Below are 17,308 nucleotides of genomic sequence, written 5' to 3'. Positions count from 1 at the left end.
AAAAAAAAAAAAAAAAAAAATTATACTTTCCTACCCTTTTGTTAGTAGGCTTAGCCACGTGACTTGCTTCAACAAACTGGATGTGAGTGAAAGTATCATATAAGCAGAAGCAGTAATGGCCATGAATGGATTGGTCATTTCCTTTCTTACCCTTTCTTACCCTCATGAGATTCTGTCCCAGACTGGGTGGCTCATTCAGCCTGGATCTAGAGCAAAGAAGACCCTTGGAGCAGAGCCATGGCTGTCATGGAATGTGAACAAAAAATTAAAATATGTTGTTTTAATCCACTGAGCATCATCTAGTCTAAGCTGAGAAATGAAGCCAACGTTTTGTTTCAAAAAATGTTTCAATGCTCAATGGAATGATTAATACCCAGAGCAGCCTAATAAGGGTGGATGAATGTGTAGGTCTTAGTGCCAGTGAATTTTCATGCTAACCATCTGCATAAGAATATAATAAACTGAAAATAACATCTGCCTTTTTCCCATTAACGATTTTACTTTTATAAATATGTGCTTTAGGGGGAAGGGCAAAACTTTAGTTACTTGTTTGACTGACCTTTAGAAGGCCTTGTTGAGAACAACAGTAGGTTCAAAGAAGATAAGGTTCAACAGCTCACCCTTCTACTGGCATGTAATTAATTAATCTCTGACTGATGTGGGGATAAAACAAGAAACAAGGTTACAAATCTAACTGGCATAACAGTCTCCTAGCAAAACATGCAAATGTAACTGCCTGAGATTTTATGGGATGTAGAAATCATTCTTTTTTTTTTTTTTTTTTTTTTCTTGTGGCACGCGGGTCTCTCACTGCCATGGCCTCTCCCACCGCGGAGCACAGGCTCCGCAACCGGAGAGGCCACAGCAGTGAGAGGCCCGCGTGCTGCAAAAAAAAAAAAAAAAAAAAAAAAAAAGTCTAGGTTAGGTTCATTTTCAACTTTTAGTATTAGTCCCTGCCTGGAAATCTTAACTCACCAGGTATAAGATCTGATGATGCAAATAGTCTTTCAAATGATCAATTAGAACAGAACTCGATGAAAATTATTAGATCTCAAATTTTTTTCTAGAAGCCAAAGAAAAACAATGCCCAAAGTTAATACTCCTCTCATACCTACTCTGATAAAAAATATACATGAATTCACTTAAAAACTTAATTTCTGAAGGAAAAATATTCAACACCACCTCTTGCAAATTAGCGATGAGGTCTTGGCAAGCTAGAAGTCCAGAGAAACTCAGAACACTTACTAAGACTAAGCTGACAGGTTGTCATATCCAGAGGCTGTGGTAAGAGTCTGTTTAATTAGGAGGGAACAGTGAAAAAAAGGCAGAGCAAGAAGGTGCCCAGGGAAAGGTCAAGAGCAATTCTAAAAAACTCCACTCAGGCATACACTAAGTCAAGGTTTATAGACAATCCACAGCTTACCCAAGGGAGTAGGAGAGAGATAGAGCTATATACTCAGCCTTCAAAAGTCCGAAATCTGGGGGCCCACGGTTCACTCCTCTAGGGTTAGCAAACCCATAATAGATAATCAGAAAAGCTGTCTGCATTGCTAAGTTCAAATCAAGTTAGGAAAAATATTTGATACAAAGCTACACCCAGAAGGTGTACATCAGCATGCATTTGGGAAATTATTCCATAATCGCAAAATAGTACAAGGTAACAACAGCTCCTTCTGCCAAGACTAGTTTGTGGTAGAGAAGGCTCAACAAGAAGTTAGGGCCAAGCTGCTGGGGTGTCCTGTTTGGAGGCAGACCATGACAGTCTGATTTGGTTGGGCGGGAAGAAAGAATTTCCTGGGGACTCTTTTCCCTGCTCCAAATAGTGGTTTGAAAAGATGGAGGAAGCAGATGTTCAGCGGAACATGTGGTAGGATGGCAACCATTTTCTTCCCACATACATTTCCCTTTTTAGAAAAATCCACCCATCCTTAGCCTTGGCTGCTCTGTGTTTTCTATTTGATCCCAGACTCTCTGACCACAGCTGACTGGAACAACACAATGGTTCCCATTCTAAGAGGGAAAAAGGAGGCATAGGCTAAGCTGATCAGCAGGGAATGAGAGAGGGCTGGAATGAGAGAGGGCTAGAAAGAGTTAACCATATGGTATAAAAAACTTAGGCTTGAAATGGGAGGTCATGATAAGCAAGGACTGTGCTTCCATTTTCTACCACGTGTGAGCTGAAATACAGAAAGGTGGTCTGTAGAGAAACACCAAAGAATGGTGCAAATGCTAGAGACAAGATACCATGAGTGTCCAAAAGAAACCGTAACTTCCAGCCCTAACTCCCCAGTTCCCAGGAAGACTAGCTACCATGCCCTTGGGTTTCCACTGGATTCCTTCCTTCCAACAAATCCTTATTGGGTTGGTTGTTGTTCATTTGTTTATTTGTTTTGGTCAAATTTCTTATTGTTGATATGAGTTTAAGCCAGTTGAAATGAGCTTCTCTTTTATGCAGCCAATAAGCCTTATTAGTTTGTTTTAATTTGGGCCTTATTTATTTTTAAATGCTTGATCTTAATAAATTTTTTAACTTAAAGAAAAACACACATACAGTAAAGTACATAAATCTTAAATAGCATGATGAATCTTTTTTTTTTTAACAAATGAACATATCCAAGTCATCAGCACCTAGATCAAAGATAGAGAACATCATCAAGGCCCCAGAAGTGCCCCCAAGCCCCTTCCTAGTAAATACATCCCTGTGCGACTTCTGCCCTATTCTGACTTCTGTCACCATCAAGTATTTTTACCTCTTTTTGAGTTTCATATAAATGAAATCATACAATATGTACTTATTGTATTTATTTCTGAATTCTTTTACTCAATATAATATCTATGAGATTCATCATGTTCTGTGTACCAGTAGTTTGTTTTTACTGCTGTGTAGTATTTCATTGCATAATCATACCACAAATCATTTACTCATAGATATTTGGATTGTTTCTATTATGTTTCTATTATTCCATTATAGAAACGGAAATGCTTGTAAATGTTTCTGGTGCACATATGCACTCATTCCTGTTGGGTATACATATCTAGGAGTAAAATTACTGAATCATACATAGGATGTAAGTTTGTTAAGTTTTATGGATAAGTACAAATAGCTTTCCAAAGTAGTTAAACCAACTTACACATCTATCAGCAGTGTATGAGAGTTTGAGCTTTTCTATATCTCCATTTGGTTATCAGGATTTTTTTTTTTTTAATATTAGCCATGTGGCTGGGTATGTATTGGTATTTTATAATAGTTTTAATTTGCATTTTCCTGATGACTGATGATACTGAATGCCCTCTTGCTCATTTTAAACATTATTTTTTGTTTTTCTTACTGATTTGTAGCTGTTCTTTACATATTCTGGACAAGTTTCCTGTTGGATATATGTTATGACAAATATCTTCTACTTTGTGACTTGCCTTTCTTTGCACTCTTAATCTGTACTGCCGAATGGAAGGTCTTAATTTTAATGAACATGAGAACAGACAAAATAGTACATGTTGCTGTGAGAAACAGATCCAACTCTCTGGGTCTACAAAGACACTGATTTTAGGAGAGTTGACTAGTTAACTGAATGGGACCCAGCCTTTGCATAGGCCCTGTACTATAAATACTGTGTTACTATCCTCACTTCCCCCAAAACTTCAGCTACAAGGAATCACCAACTCACCCGGGCAGTATATGCCCACAGCTTATCAAGGGTATTTACATATCATACCCTGGAAACATTGTTATACATGGTGAATGGTTTGCACCACCAGCCCTTAAAAGTCCCACAGCATGCTTCCAGCACAGCTCAGCACAATCAACGGTCCAGTGTGTTTCCCAGAAGAGATGTTCAGAGCACAAACTTACGGTACCAAGAACATTTCTCTCCCCATTACAGTACCCCCCGAGAAAAATATGCCAACCTCAACAGCTCCCCAGAGTTACCAGGAATCCTATTATATCCTCAACAGCCTGTGAAAGTTTCCTGGGCCTGGGGCAGCGGAAGGAGCAACAGGCTTCTCCAACGAATCAGATTTCAAGGAAGCTTGGGTAGGGCTCACTCCCCTATTACCTCATTGGTCCTCACGGCTCCTCCGTGTGGTACCTCTCATTATCCCCACGTTATGAGCAGAGAGAGGTTATTCTGCTCAGCCTGAACTGTGGAAGAGCGTGCAGAGAAGGGAGAAGGGTGGTGGCACTACATGGAGCTGGGGTTTCCTACTGGACCCAGGTCCCTGAGTCTGCCTCTGCCTCCTTACTTGCTCCCAGGGGTCTTCCTTGATCTACTGTGTGCCACCTGGGATCACAGCCCTTTCTCTGCTTCTCCGGCCATAAGCAAACAAGATAACTCTTTTTTTTTTTTTTGCGGTACGCGGGCCTCTCACTGCTGTGGCCTGTCCCGTTGCGGAGCACAGGCTCCGGACGCGCAGGCTCAGCGGCCATGGCTCACGGGACCAGCCGCTCCGCGGCACGTGGGATCTTCCCGGACCGGGGCACGAACCCGTGTCCCCTGCATCGGCGGGCAGACTCTCAACCACTGCGTCACCAGGGAAGCCCCAAGATAGCTCTTTTGAGACTTTCTGTGCCAGGGAGATTTACAGTCAGGAAATACTATAACCTAAATGTTCCGTCCTTTATCTTACCTCTCTTCTCCCTCTTCTCCCTCCCTCCCTCCCACACCAAGACACACTTAAACACCATGGCATGATTATATTACTCTTCCTTTTCAGACACACAGGGGGAAAAGAAACAAAAACAAACAAAAGCAAAAAACATGCCTGGCAGGAAGCAGAAGACTTGAGACCCTACAGCCCAAGCTCCTAACCACTGCCCTTACTGAATCAAGTCCCGTCAATGTAACCCATCCAAAAATAAACGTTAAGAAATGGGGAAGAGATGGGAAAGGAAAAACTGCCCTGGGTCACTGAGGGTCAAGTAGAGAAAAGGAGATGTTCAGAATGATACAGTTTCCGTGAATTCAGCACCCACAACCCTACCTGGGACCTAGGCTAAAATACAGACACTGACATGTGAAGAACAGCTTGAAGTAAGGACTCAAATGAGGTCAACTGGTAAGCAGGTTATTTGGTCAAGTTGGATGTGATGCCAGAGGTTCACAACACCTTCTCTTTGAAAGAGAAAGTTCCCAAGAAAATGATTAATAAACTATATAAACTTCAAGCCCTTAAGCAGTATTTCCTCCTTTTACTGGCAAAGGTGAAAAGAGCAGGAAACTGACAGTGTTTTCCCATTGTACTAAAGGTACTTTACTGAATCTTTCTGCGCTGGCTAAGAGTCCTCAAGGACTTCTTACTCATTCTTGACTTCAACAGGTGAACCACTGGGCATACAGCTCCCAAAAACAGGCAGAAATGAGTCCAAACATAGCAGCCCTCTATTTTTGAGTGAGAGATACTTTGGTTCTCTAGAAGGTGTGACAAAGCTATGTGAGCACAAGGGATTTCACCAAAGGAAAAACCGAGTCCTTCCAGTTAGCTTTTCCTGGTTTCCAAAGAGTAGCCTTTTGTTTCCTGAAGTTGGTTATAACAAACAAATGAAAGAAACAGTTCTCTTTATTAGCCTAAAACTGATTAAAACTCTCCTGGAAAAACAAAGAGTCTACTGAATGTGGAGAGGATAACTTACAGTACTCTCAGGCCTCTGAGTTCATACACACAGAAGAAGGTGTGTGTGAAGAAGAGTGCTAAGAATCAACACCTGACTCACATACACACCTGGCAGCTGGGGTCAAGTCTTGTTAGGACAAATCTCTTTACAACCAAAATGTTTAAACTTCAACTGATGCAAGCATGAAATTCCTGATCGCCTGCAGGATAGGTTACCATTCAGTGGGCACCTAAACCACTATAAAAACTGATGAATTGAGATACTCTCACGCAGATCTGGCAGCCTTAGCATGCCACCGATGAAAGTATGCACATTCATTCAACAAATACTGTTGAATGCCTACAAAGTGTAACTTAGCCACTCCCCTCCCACTTGGCCACTCCACAAAAAGCCCCTTGTGCTCGTTCCTCAGGGCAGTTTGTCTCCACACTGTGTCCCCCTCCCACATGGCTGTCATTCTCAACATCAGGAACGATTCTCAGACCCCAATCGACAGCTGCACCTGCTCCCCTTTTCCAACCTCCCCCAAATAAAAACATATCAGAACACAAGTAAGTTCACATAACTTCATTAGAGAAAAAAATTAAACAATATACACAAACTTTCATCGCAGTGAACTATTTGAGTTGCTTCTCCCAATTGCGACTGAAACCCTGCCAGGGCTGAGAAATTCTGAGTTGTAGTAAGTAAACCTCAATCATTTCTCTCCCAGCCTCCTCTCCTTGATAGGGATTCAGCCAATTCTCCTCCCACTCCTGAGTCATAATTCTAAAGGAGAGCAAAGGGTGATGTCTCCAAAGACAGAGAAGTCTTATTCTGCCCTCAAGGTCAGAAGCCTGGATTCTCCAAATACCCTTCAGGTTATGCCTCACAGAATTTAATCTTGCCACCAAGAAACCAAACAGTAGCCACAAATACCTTAGAAGTATTTAAGACCAATAGTGTCTATCCCTTGGTCAGTAATACCCCTAGTAATATTTAAGGGAAGACAGGACATACTCACTGAGGAAGTACAGAGCCAGGTTTCATTCTTAAAGAAGCATACAACCCTTAAGAAGAAACAATTGAGAAGATAAAATAGGTGCCCTAAAGAGAAGCAAAAGGATGAATTTCAAAAGGCCAACAGAAAATAAATCAAAATAAACTCAAGCCCACCAAATCATATGTTAAGTTTCATCAAAACTACTTATTTCATTTTCTAAGAAATGGCAAAAACTTTCAGCATGGACACTGAAGCTTCACAATATCCAACTTATCACTGTGTGGACAACCCCTGTTTTTCCTTTAAAAAATTATGCACCAAGGGACTTCTCTGGTGGTCCAGTGGTAAGGAATCGCCTTACAATGCAGGGGACGTGGGTTCAATCCCTGGTCAGGGAACTAAGATCCCACATGCAGCAAGGCAACTAAGCCTGCATGCCACAACTACTGAGCTCGTGCACCTCAAAGAGCCCACATACCTCAAACTACAGAGCCCATGTGCCCTGAAGCCCGCCCCACAACTAGAGAAGAGAAAACCCGCATGCCACTACAGAGAAGCCCGTGCGCTGCAATGAAAGATCCCGCATGCCTCAACGAAGATCCCCCACGCTGCAACTAAGACCCGACGCAGCCAAAAATAAATTAAATAAATATATACATAAAAAATAAATCTTAAAAAAAATTATGCACCAAGAACTCAACTTTTTTTTTTTTTTTTTGCGGTACGCGGACGTCTCACTGTTGTGGCCTCTCCCGTTGCGGAGCACAGGCTCCGGACACGCAGGCTCAGCAAGGCTCAGCGGCCATGGCTCACGGGCCTATCTGCTCCGCGGCATGTGGGATCTTCCCAGACTGGGGCACGAACCCGTGTCCCCTGCATCAGCAGGCGGACTCTCAACCACTGTGCCACCAGGTAAGCCCTCAACTCTTCTTTTACATTTTCATGTGGAAATCTAATTCCTGGCCAACTACAGAGCATGACCCTTGCAAATTCCCCTATAAAAATTTCCCAATGAAGAGCAAAAATCAATAGATTGATTTAACAAATTAGAAAAGTTGAAAGAGTAAGACAGCATGAGCAAAATTTCAGTCTTTAAATATACTGAATACTTTAATTCTCAGAACCAGTAGAGTTTATTCACAAATTTCCACTCTTTAAACTTTTATTAGTAGTAAATCTCTTGAGATGCATCTCCCACCAATTAAAAGAAAAAAACTCACAAGAAATGAATTATACAGCATGGAAAAACAGAAAAGCTAGACTAGTTAAGAAACTGATATAAATTCTCAATGAATTCTTTAACTGGCCTACCTTTCGTATCTCACTGTGCTCTAAAACAAAAAGAATACAAGCTCTCTTTGAGGTGCTCATCTTCATTAGTTATCTGGGGAATTCAACACACATTTACTGGAACGGCTAAAATAAGACAACAGACACTAACAAGCATTGACAAGAATGTAGAGCAACTAGAACTCACATACCACTGCTGGAAACATAAATTAATAAAACCATTCTGGCAGTCTCTACTACAAGTGAACTGTGTGGCCCAGCAATTCCACTCCTAGATACTTATCCAACAGAAATGTATACATAGGTTCATAAAAAATATGCACAAAATTGTTTATAACAACTGTTCATTATTGGTCCAAAACTGGAAAACCCAATGTACATCTCCAGCAGGATGGACAAACAGTAGTATATTCACACAATGGTATACAATAAGCAATGAAAATGAACAACCCATAGCCACATAAAACAACAATAGATCAATCTTACAAATAGGACATGGAGTGAGAGAAGTCAGACACAAGAAAGTACACACTCTGTGATTCTATAAAGTTGAAAAATCTGACAAAAGTAATCAATGATATTAGAAGGATATCCTTTGGGCTAGAGTAGTGACTGGAATGGGGTATAATACAAAGATGATCAGCTTGGGTCTGTGGTTCTATTTTGGGAAAGGGAGATGAGGGAGTATTTCATAGAGAAGTGAGTCATAACATCACATAATAGGGACAATTCCAGCCCCTAAAAAAGGCTACTGTTAAACAGGTATTTTTATAGGAAAGAGCAATTCTGTTAAGAATAATACAAAAGAGAGGGAGAAGGGAAGAGGAAGGGAGAGGAAGGAAAGGAGGATGAATAAATTCAGGCTTGATTTCTACCTATTTCTACCTAATTATTTTTTTCATATTTTCCCCAAGGTCAAAGGGTGAACAAGTCGGAATTACCAACAGAAATCTGAACAAATGTAGCCAAAAATGTAATGCAAGTATCAACAAATTTACATTCCTGCCTCTAATTAAGCCAAAAATTAGATAAAATAAATATCAAAAGGAGTTTTAACTGCAATATGCAATAAATGTAAACCAACGAGAATAGAGGTTCTTCTTGTGTGCTTCTCAGAGGATTAGATAATTATAAAAATGTATTAGTATGTCTCCTGAGACTTAAACTATGCCCCATTGGTCAATTCCATTAACTAAATGATTTTTTTTTTTTTTTTTTTTTTTTTTTGGCTGTGCCAAGTGGCTTGCAGGATCTTAGTTCCCCGACCGGATTTGAACCCGGGCCCCAGCAGTGAAAGCGCCAAGTCCTACCACTGGACCACCAGGGAGTTCCCTAAATGAATTTTTTTTTAAAGGAAAAAAGAACACCCTAAAACAGAGCTACAGGGTTCCTGAAATATATAACTCTCTCCAATTAACTGATTGCTTCTGTAACAAAAGAAACACAAGGATAGTTATTTCTGACAGGCTTTCCTGGTGTATACATCCATACACAAATATCCAGCTCAACAGTATATGTGTTTTAAGCTTCTTCATCAGTGAGAATATCATTTGCTTCCAGCATTCATACTTCAAATGCAAAGCTGAAAAAAGGAAAAGGCAAACGAGTACCTGAGTTTAGAAGCCAAAGAGAGAAAATAAAAACTGTTGGACTATGTCACCTGCTCTGCTCACGCAGAGTACATGGTCAAGGCAATTCACACGCCTAGTGGCTGGAGTGTTTTAGTAAGAGCCTCATTGTCAGATGTCCCCCATTGAAGACAGTTCTGTTATTCTCCTTCACTGCCCCTCCCAAACACACACACACAAACACTCCAACCAACTTGAGCGTTCCACCTGCCACGGCCTTGTCAAGTGTGGAACACGTTACTTAAAATTATAAAGGTAGGGACTTCCCTGGTGGCGCAGTGGATAAGAATCCGCCTGCCAATGCAGGGGACATGAGTTCAAGCCCTGGTCCTGGAAGATCCCACATGCCGTGGAGCAACGAAGCCCATGCACCACAACTACTGCTGAACCTGCACTCTAGAGCCCATGAGCCACAACTAATGAGCCCGGGGGCTGCAACTACTGTAGCCTGTACGCCTGGAGCCCGTGCTCCACAACAAGAGAAGCTACCGCAATGAGAAGCCCGCACACTGCAACGAAGAGTAGCCCCTACTCACCGCAACTAGAGAAAGCCGGAGCGCAGTAACGAAGAACCAATGCAGCCAAATAAATAAATAATTAATTCTTAAAAAATTATAAAGGTAACTGAAAAAAGAGAACTAAAATTAATAAAATAAAAATAATAGGATATCTAATAAATATTGGGAGGCAAAGGGGAGAGGAAGAAAAGAGACATAGGAGGTAATACAAATTCCAGTTCTTCCTTAGCAGGGAGTTAAGAGCTATTGTCAAATTTGTGAAACAAGTGTAGACTGTGGCAGGTTTAAAAAGAAGGCTGCACATTCTTTGACACTCTTCCCACCAAGTGGCCAGTCTATGCCCTCTCCCCTTGAGTCTGAGCAGGCTTTGTGACTGACCCAATCAACAGAGCTTGGTGAAAGGGAAGTTATGTAATTTCTGAGACTGGGTCATAAAAGGCCAAGAAGCTTCCAACTCCTTCACTTGAGGCACTCATAGCTCAAGTTAATTGTATGTGTCCTCTTGGAGGGTGTTTTGGGATGAGATTAGCATTTTAATTGGTAAACTCTGGGTAAAGCAGATTGCTCTCCATAACATGTGGTCCTCATCCAATCAGTTGAAGGCCTGAATAGGGAAAAAAGATTGGCCTCCCGGAGCAAGGGGGAATTCTCCAGCAGACTGCCTTTAGTCTTCATGTGTAACATCAGCTCTCCTGGGCGTCCAGTCTGCTGGCCCATGCTGCAGGGAATCACCAACTTCCACAATCGTGTGAGCCAATTCCTTATGATAAATCTTTCTATAAACATATATAGACATATATAAACATATATACGTTCTACTCTTCTGTTTCTCTACAGACCCTGATTAATACCTGGGGGAAGGTGATGGCCATGTAAGCAGTGCAACTACCTGGGGCCACCATGCTGAAGCTGCCATGTGTAGGCACTCTAGTCAACAGTTAATGCTGAGCCCAGTCTGTCAGCCATCCCTGCCAAGGCACATGGCATGGAAGCAAAGCCTTCCTGGACCCTCCAGACCAGCCCATTCACCAGGTGTATGCAATAGAGAGACCTCAGTCAACACCACAAGGAGGAGAAGCAGCCAAGCCCTGCCTGAATCCTTGACCCACAGGACACATAATACCATGAAACAGTTGTTTAAGCCACTAAATTTTAAGTTAATTTGTTCAATGATAACCACCAAAAGTACTAAAAACGGACACAGTTGAGCTAGGATCAGAAAAGGGTAATGGGATTTAGCTTTCATTTTAAACACTTCTTTGTTATTTTCATTATTCTTACTATGTACAAACATTACTATAGAAATTTAAACAATTATAAAGAAACAACAGCAAACATGTTTAGCATTTACTGTGTACCAGGCAATCTTCAACGTGCTCTCTATGTGTTTTAACTCATTTAATCCTCATAATAACCCTGTCGGGGGAGTGCTTTTTATTATCCCCTTTTTATAGATGGGAAGTTAAGACAGAGAGGTTCAGCAACTATATGAAAGGTCACACAGCAAGCAGCAGCAACTAGATTCAAACTAGCCAGTCTGGATTCAGAGCTACAACATTTCCACAGAGATCACCAGGCTGGTTCATAATCACGAGCCACTGGATGAAGGGCACAATCTCAAAGTGCCATTCACCTGGGTCTCTAAGCATGTGACTGACAATGCTATCATGTGTCAAGCACTGCTGGACTTCCTTGCTCCTTCAAAAGCCATGGCCTAAACTTCAATGCCTTTTACTCTAATCCCCACCTAAACACATTCTTCAAGGCCCAATCTCCCTAAACATCAACCAGATCTCTCTACTCGGTGTTACTTTCCCCTACATTTCCAATGAGCCATTTATATCAGATATTTCCATCCTTCTGCCTCCTATTCAATTCTGTATCCTTACATCTCCCCATCTGCTATGAACCATATGAGGGGCTTAGTCTCTGAATTCTGCCCACCAGCGCCTTGCATAAAATAGAAATGTAATTATTATTTATTAAAGTTCATTGATATTGGTTTATTCTAAATGAAAGTTGGTGGAGCAGCCTTCACCTTAGAGCAATTTTCACTGAATTTTATTTGAGAGGAAAGAGGGAGGAGAGGAGTTAAGCACAATTCTACTCCTGACTACATCCCCTATACAAATGTGTAATGTGTATCAAGCCACGGAGTAGAATGTTCACAGTCACACTATTCCCCACAGACAAAATTCGGAAACTACTCAAATGCCCATCAACCCTAGAATGGATAAACTGTGGCACAGTCACACAATGAAACATCGGAGAGCAATGCTAATGGCCAAAATACAGCCACAGGCAACAACACAGCTAAACATCACAAACATAATTTTTTTTTTTTTTTTTTTTTTTTTTTGCGGTACGCAGGCCTCTCACTGTTGTGGCCTCTCCCGTTGCGGAGCACAGGCTCCGGACGCGCAGGCTCAACGGCCATGGCTCACGTGCCCAGCCGCTCCGCGGCATGTGGGATCTTCCCGGACCGGGGCACGAACCCGTGTCCCCTGCATTAGCAGGCGGATTCTCCACCACTGAGCCACCAGGGAAGCCCTACAAACATAATTTTGACTAAAGGAAGCCAGATACCAAAACCAAAATGAAAACAAAACAAAACCCCCCACAAAAACATACTGTATGATCCCACGTGTATACAAAACCATGAAGACAGGCAAAACTAACCTATAGTTGGGACAGTGGTTGCCTCTGAGACAGTGTGACTGGAAAAAGGCAAGGCAATGCTGTTTCCTGATTTCAGTGCTGGTTATAAGTTTATGCTCACTTTGTGAAAATTCATCAAACTGTACTCTTAACATTTATATGTATGTTATAGTTCAACTTTAAAATTACTTTTTTAAAAAAGATGCATAAGCCAAGCCACCCATGCAACAGGCATAAAATATCCTGTAACATTTGAAACCAACTTGACTTCACCTGATTGGAGGGCAGAAGAGAAGCACGGTGGTTGTTGTGTAATTTGGATAGCTTCAGCTCTGCTCACTAAAACGTGATTTTCAGAGCATGCACAAATAGTCCAACAAAATGCTTAAGGGTCCGAAATTTCTCACTGATTCCCCTTTGCTGCTTCTGAATCTGCTCACCCTTCTCCATTTTAACAGACCTCAGCTCCCACAAGTACTCCCCTTTCAGCCTTTCCCCAGTTTCTTGAATTTCCTCCAACTAGACCCTTTCCCATCCTCCTCCTCCACCTCAGACCAAGGGTTAATGCATGAGCGCTGTAGCTCATAGGGCTATTTGAGAGCAGGTGCTGATACTCATGAAATGAACCCAAGTCTTGAATGTATCCATTCTAGTGGCCATTTATCTGCTGTTTCTTTCTTTGGGGACAGTGGATACTTTAAAGCAAAACTAACACCTCCCCCCAAAACACATACACAAAATAGAACTCGCATTTGCTGAGGCAGAACCTCAACTGGAATGATTTGTGGACTTGGCAAATCTAAAGTGCTGAAAGTGCCCCAAAGCACTGGCGTGCCCTACCTACAGGGATAAAATGCATTCCTAACTTCTGTGTTTTTTTATTATTAATTATTTATTCATTTATTTTTTGGTTGCATTGGATCTTCGTCGCTGCGCGTGGGCTTTCCCTAGTTGCCGCGAGCGGGGGCTTCTCATCGCCGTGGCTTCTGTTGTTGCGGAGCACGGGCTCCAGGCGTGCGGGCTTCAGTAGCTGCAGCATGTGGGGATCAGTAGCTGTCGCTCATGGGCTCCAGAGTGCAGGCTCAGTAGTTGTGGTGCACAGGCTTAGCTGCTCTGCGGCATGTGGGATCTTCCTGGACCAGGGCTCGAACCCGTGTCCCCCGCATTGGCAGGTGGATTCTTAACCACTGCACCACCAGGGAAGTCCCTAACATGTATTTTTAAAGGAGGCAATTATTCCTCTACTGGCAGCTTCTCCTCCATCCTTAGACACTGTAATCTCACCAGAGAACAGCCCATTCTTAATTTTTCTTCCACTGCTCAGCAGCAGCACCTTTCCCCAAATCTACTAACTGAAAAAGGGCCGAAGTTAATCATCTCAGTTTTCTCATTCAATTTCTATCTTGGGAAAGCTTCACCTTATAATGAGGGAGAGGCTGGGGGAAGGGGAAATGGGGAATAACTGCTTAATGGGCACGAGGTTACTTTTGGGGGTGCTGAAAATGTTCTGGAATTAGTAGGGACGACTGCACAACTTTGTGAATATACTAAAAAAAAACAAAAACACCACCAAACTATACTCTTTAAATGGGTAAATTTATGGAACGTTTATTATATCTCAACTTTTAAAATAAATAACGTGGGAGTGCCCAACTTTTTTGTAGAGAAAGTTGGATGAAAGAAGCAACTAGCAGAAGGACAGCTAAGTACTACCTAAAAAGCAAGCTGAATAAACTCATGAATTAAAAACGAGGAAACTGGCCCTGATTTCCATCCGGCTCAGAGGTGGATAGGATGAAGCTGGGGCAAGAAAGTGCACAACTATAGATCTGGATGATTAACCTTCCTTGTTAGTCTCAGGGCTCCCGTCTTGATATAGTGTTTCATTAATTCGACGAACCTCCGTAGAGACGATGTGCAGAGAGCGGGCGCTGGGGGACGCCATAGATTGTTTTTAACGCTAACTCGCCAAAGCCCTCGTCAAGTCACCCCGGCGCAACACAAGTCCTTGCTGACTTGCAGGACCCACCGCGATGAGTTGCCTCTGAAAGTTCCCCGCGGACCCAGGTGGAGAAGAATGGTCAAGGGGAGGAGGCTGCCGTGGGCATGGAAGGGGCTTGGAAGAGGGGGGGCGTTGAGGGAACAAGTCTGCTTAAGGGCGCTTGCACCCTGCCTCGACACGACCACCAGAAGCCCACGCTGTCCCGGCCGGGTTCGACTGGCCCCGGAGGCCCAGAGCTCCCGAACTCCTCCCCCACCTCCCGGCCCCTTCAACCCTGGCCGGAGCCATCTCGGAGTCGGCTGAGGGCGACCCAAGGCCACCTGCCGCTCCGCGACCGAGGAAGAAAGGGGTCGACCGCCACTCCCTCCTAAGGAGCGGAGCCGAAAACTTCCAGGGGAGACGCCTTGGAGAGCTCTCTCAGCCTACCCGGGCTAATAAAGGACCCGGGGACACCCAAGGGCCGTGCGTCCCGGCCTGGGAGACGCCCGCACCCTCCCGCCTCTCGGCCCGGACTTTCCCGCTGCCCCAAAGCCGCGCGCGCCGCGCTCCCCTTCCAAACCCTCAAGCCCCGCCGCCGCCGCGCGCCGAAGACGGCGGACCGCGGGGCCGCAGCAACCTCTCGGACCCCGTCCCTAGGCCCGTCCTGAGGCCGCCGGGGTAACCGGGCGAGCGGGAGCCCGCGGGGGCTGCCCTCCGCCACCGGCGCACGCCAAGCTGGCCTGACTGAGCGCGGAGACCAGCCCAGGGCAGGGGTCGGAGCCCCGCGCCCCCACGCTGACCCGCACGGGAAAGGGGGCGCAGCGAAGCCCTCAGCTCCACTCACCTCCAATAGCTCCTCTCAACCTGCGGCACCCGGCCAGTCCCTCTTTTCCTCGCCCGCGGCTCCGGAACCTCGGAGGAGGGGAGGGGGCGGGGCGGGGGTTGGGCGGAGCCGGCCCCAGCTCGCAAGCGCCAGAATTAAACCCCGAAACGTACTGGAACCACCTGGGCCCCGCTGCTACCGCAAAGGCAAGGAAGTCGGAGACCCACAAGCCTCCGACTCCGGGTGGGAAACGACTGTGGCTGCGTTCCGGAGCGGGACGGAGGCACAGCTCAGGCCTGCGAAACCCCAGGCGGCTCCCGAGACCTCAAGGAACCCCGACTCTCGGCGGCGCTCTCTTTGTACCCCGGAGCCGGCCGGCGGGCAGACTCCAGTGCGCCTGCGCGCCGCTCCAACTTCACCAGGCCCAGGAGGCACCTTCGCGCACCTCCGCCGCCTCGCCCAGGCCCACTGGCTTCGGCACCGCGAGAAGCAAGCAGAGCCGCTCCCTCCGCCCCGGCACGCTCCTGCTGCCGACGCGTGTTGACTTTCTTTCCCCGAGGGAGGGAAAAAAATTCCATCCCCAGTGAGACTTGCGTCAGATCGATTCTATCATCTCTGGCCCAGAGGAGTACGTGGACGCGGGAGGCTGGCACGGTTAACACCCCCGCCTAGCACCATTTACTGCCCCCTCCCTCCACTAAGAAATTGCTGAGTGGGTGTCGGTTTGTTTCCTGGCCCCTAGTGAGAGCGGGACTCTGGAGCATGCAGGGATCTGGTTTCCTGAAGGTGCCTGAGCGGGACAGTCTGTGGACCGGCCTTGTGTCCTCCGTGCGCTCGCGCCGGCTCGGATGCAGGACGGAGTCCTCGGTGAAAAGGAGAGAATGTGTGTCCAGAAGGGTGCAGGTGTTCGGGGGACCGCAAAGAAGACGCAGTGCCTGCCTGGGGAGCTTAGAACCGAACTAGGAAATCAGACACTCGATTCAGAGCAACCTAAGTGGGTGCAAGTGAGGCTGTGACTTGAGGCTTCTTTCAAATTGAAGATGGTTTGAATAAAAAGGACGGGAGGACCGACAAATATGATCAAGAAACACTAATGCCAGCTCTCCAATCACTGATTTTCTTAAGCGCGAGGAGCGGAGAGGGGGTTCACCTCCTGAGCTCTCCAGCAGAGCACACACCCAGAGGGGCTTTAGGCAGTCACACTGTTTTTGCAAGTAGGTTACAGTGACAGTGACGAGTCACCAAACCTCACAAGATGCTAGCCTCTGGGGAGAAGAGGCTGTGAAATCCCAACATGTTCACAGCAAAGCACACCTGCAAAATCCTGAAACTGATGGCCCCTGTCTGTGAAGAAGACAAGCAAAGGGCAGCTCACAGATACACAGGGGCAGGAAATCTCACTTTTAGTCTCATTCCTTTGCCAGCTCACCGGGTGACAGTAAACAAACTCTTTCCTCCTTCTTGGCCTCAGCTTCTTCATCTGTAGAACAGGCTATATGGATTCAATGGATCTTCTTTAAAATCCTTCCTCCCCCAAATGTCTATGATTCTATGAAAAGAATACTTATTCCCAAAGGGGCTCCTGCATACACAAAGTGCCCTCTGTCCTTTATTTCTCGTTCCTTACATTTAGTCAGTACACATTTATTTTGTAGGTCCTCAAAAGGAGACAAACCTAATCAAAAGTGTGGCAGATTCTGAATTTTTAGTGGATTTACATTTGAAATTTTACTTCATTTTTAGTCATTTTCCTACTGAGATACAATTCACATAGCATAAATTTACTCTTAAAGTGTATAATCTAGTGATTTTGAATA

General features: G+C 44.7%; 1 protein-coding gene across 5 annotated transcripts in view; it reads right to left on the bottom strand.

Moving 5' to 3' along the window:
• Positions 1–15,586, bottom strand: part of KANK1 (KN motif and ankyrin repeat domains 1) — a 206,645-nt gene extending 191,059 nt beyond the window's left edge. For 2 of the 5 annotated variants that reach the window (XM_055087151.1, XM_055087152.1), the window contains exon 1: positions 15,513–15,586. The gene's annotated coding sequence lies outside the window, so the exon portion shown is untranslated. The remainder of the gene's footprint in view (positions 1–15,512) is intronic. The other 3 variants (XM_028493902.2, XM_028493904.2, XM_007129199.4) reach the window with 2 other exon arrangements.
• Positions 15,587–17,308: the final 1,722 nt, after the last annotated feature.

Source organism: Physeter macrocephalus, chromosome 9 (assembly GCF_002837175.3).
Source record: "Physeter macrocephalus isolate SW-GA chromosome 9, ASM283717v5, whole genome shotgun sequence".
NCBI classification, from domain to species: domain Eukaryota; kingdom Metazoa; phylum Chordata; class Mammalia; order Artiodactyla; family Physeteridae; genus Physeter; species Physeter macrocephalus.
Note: the sequence above shows the minus strand (reverse complement) of the source record. Positions and strands in the feature narration are given on the sequence as shown.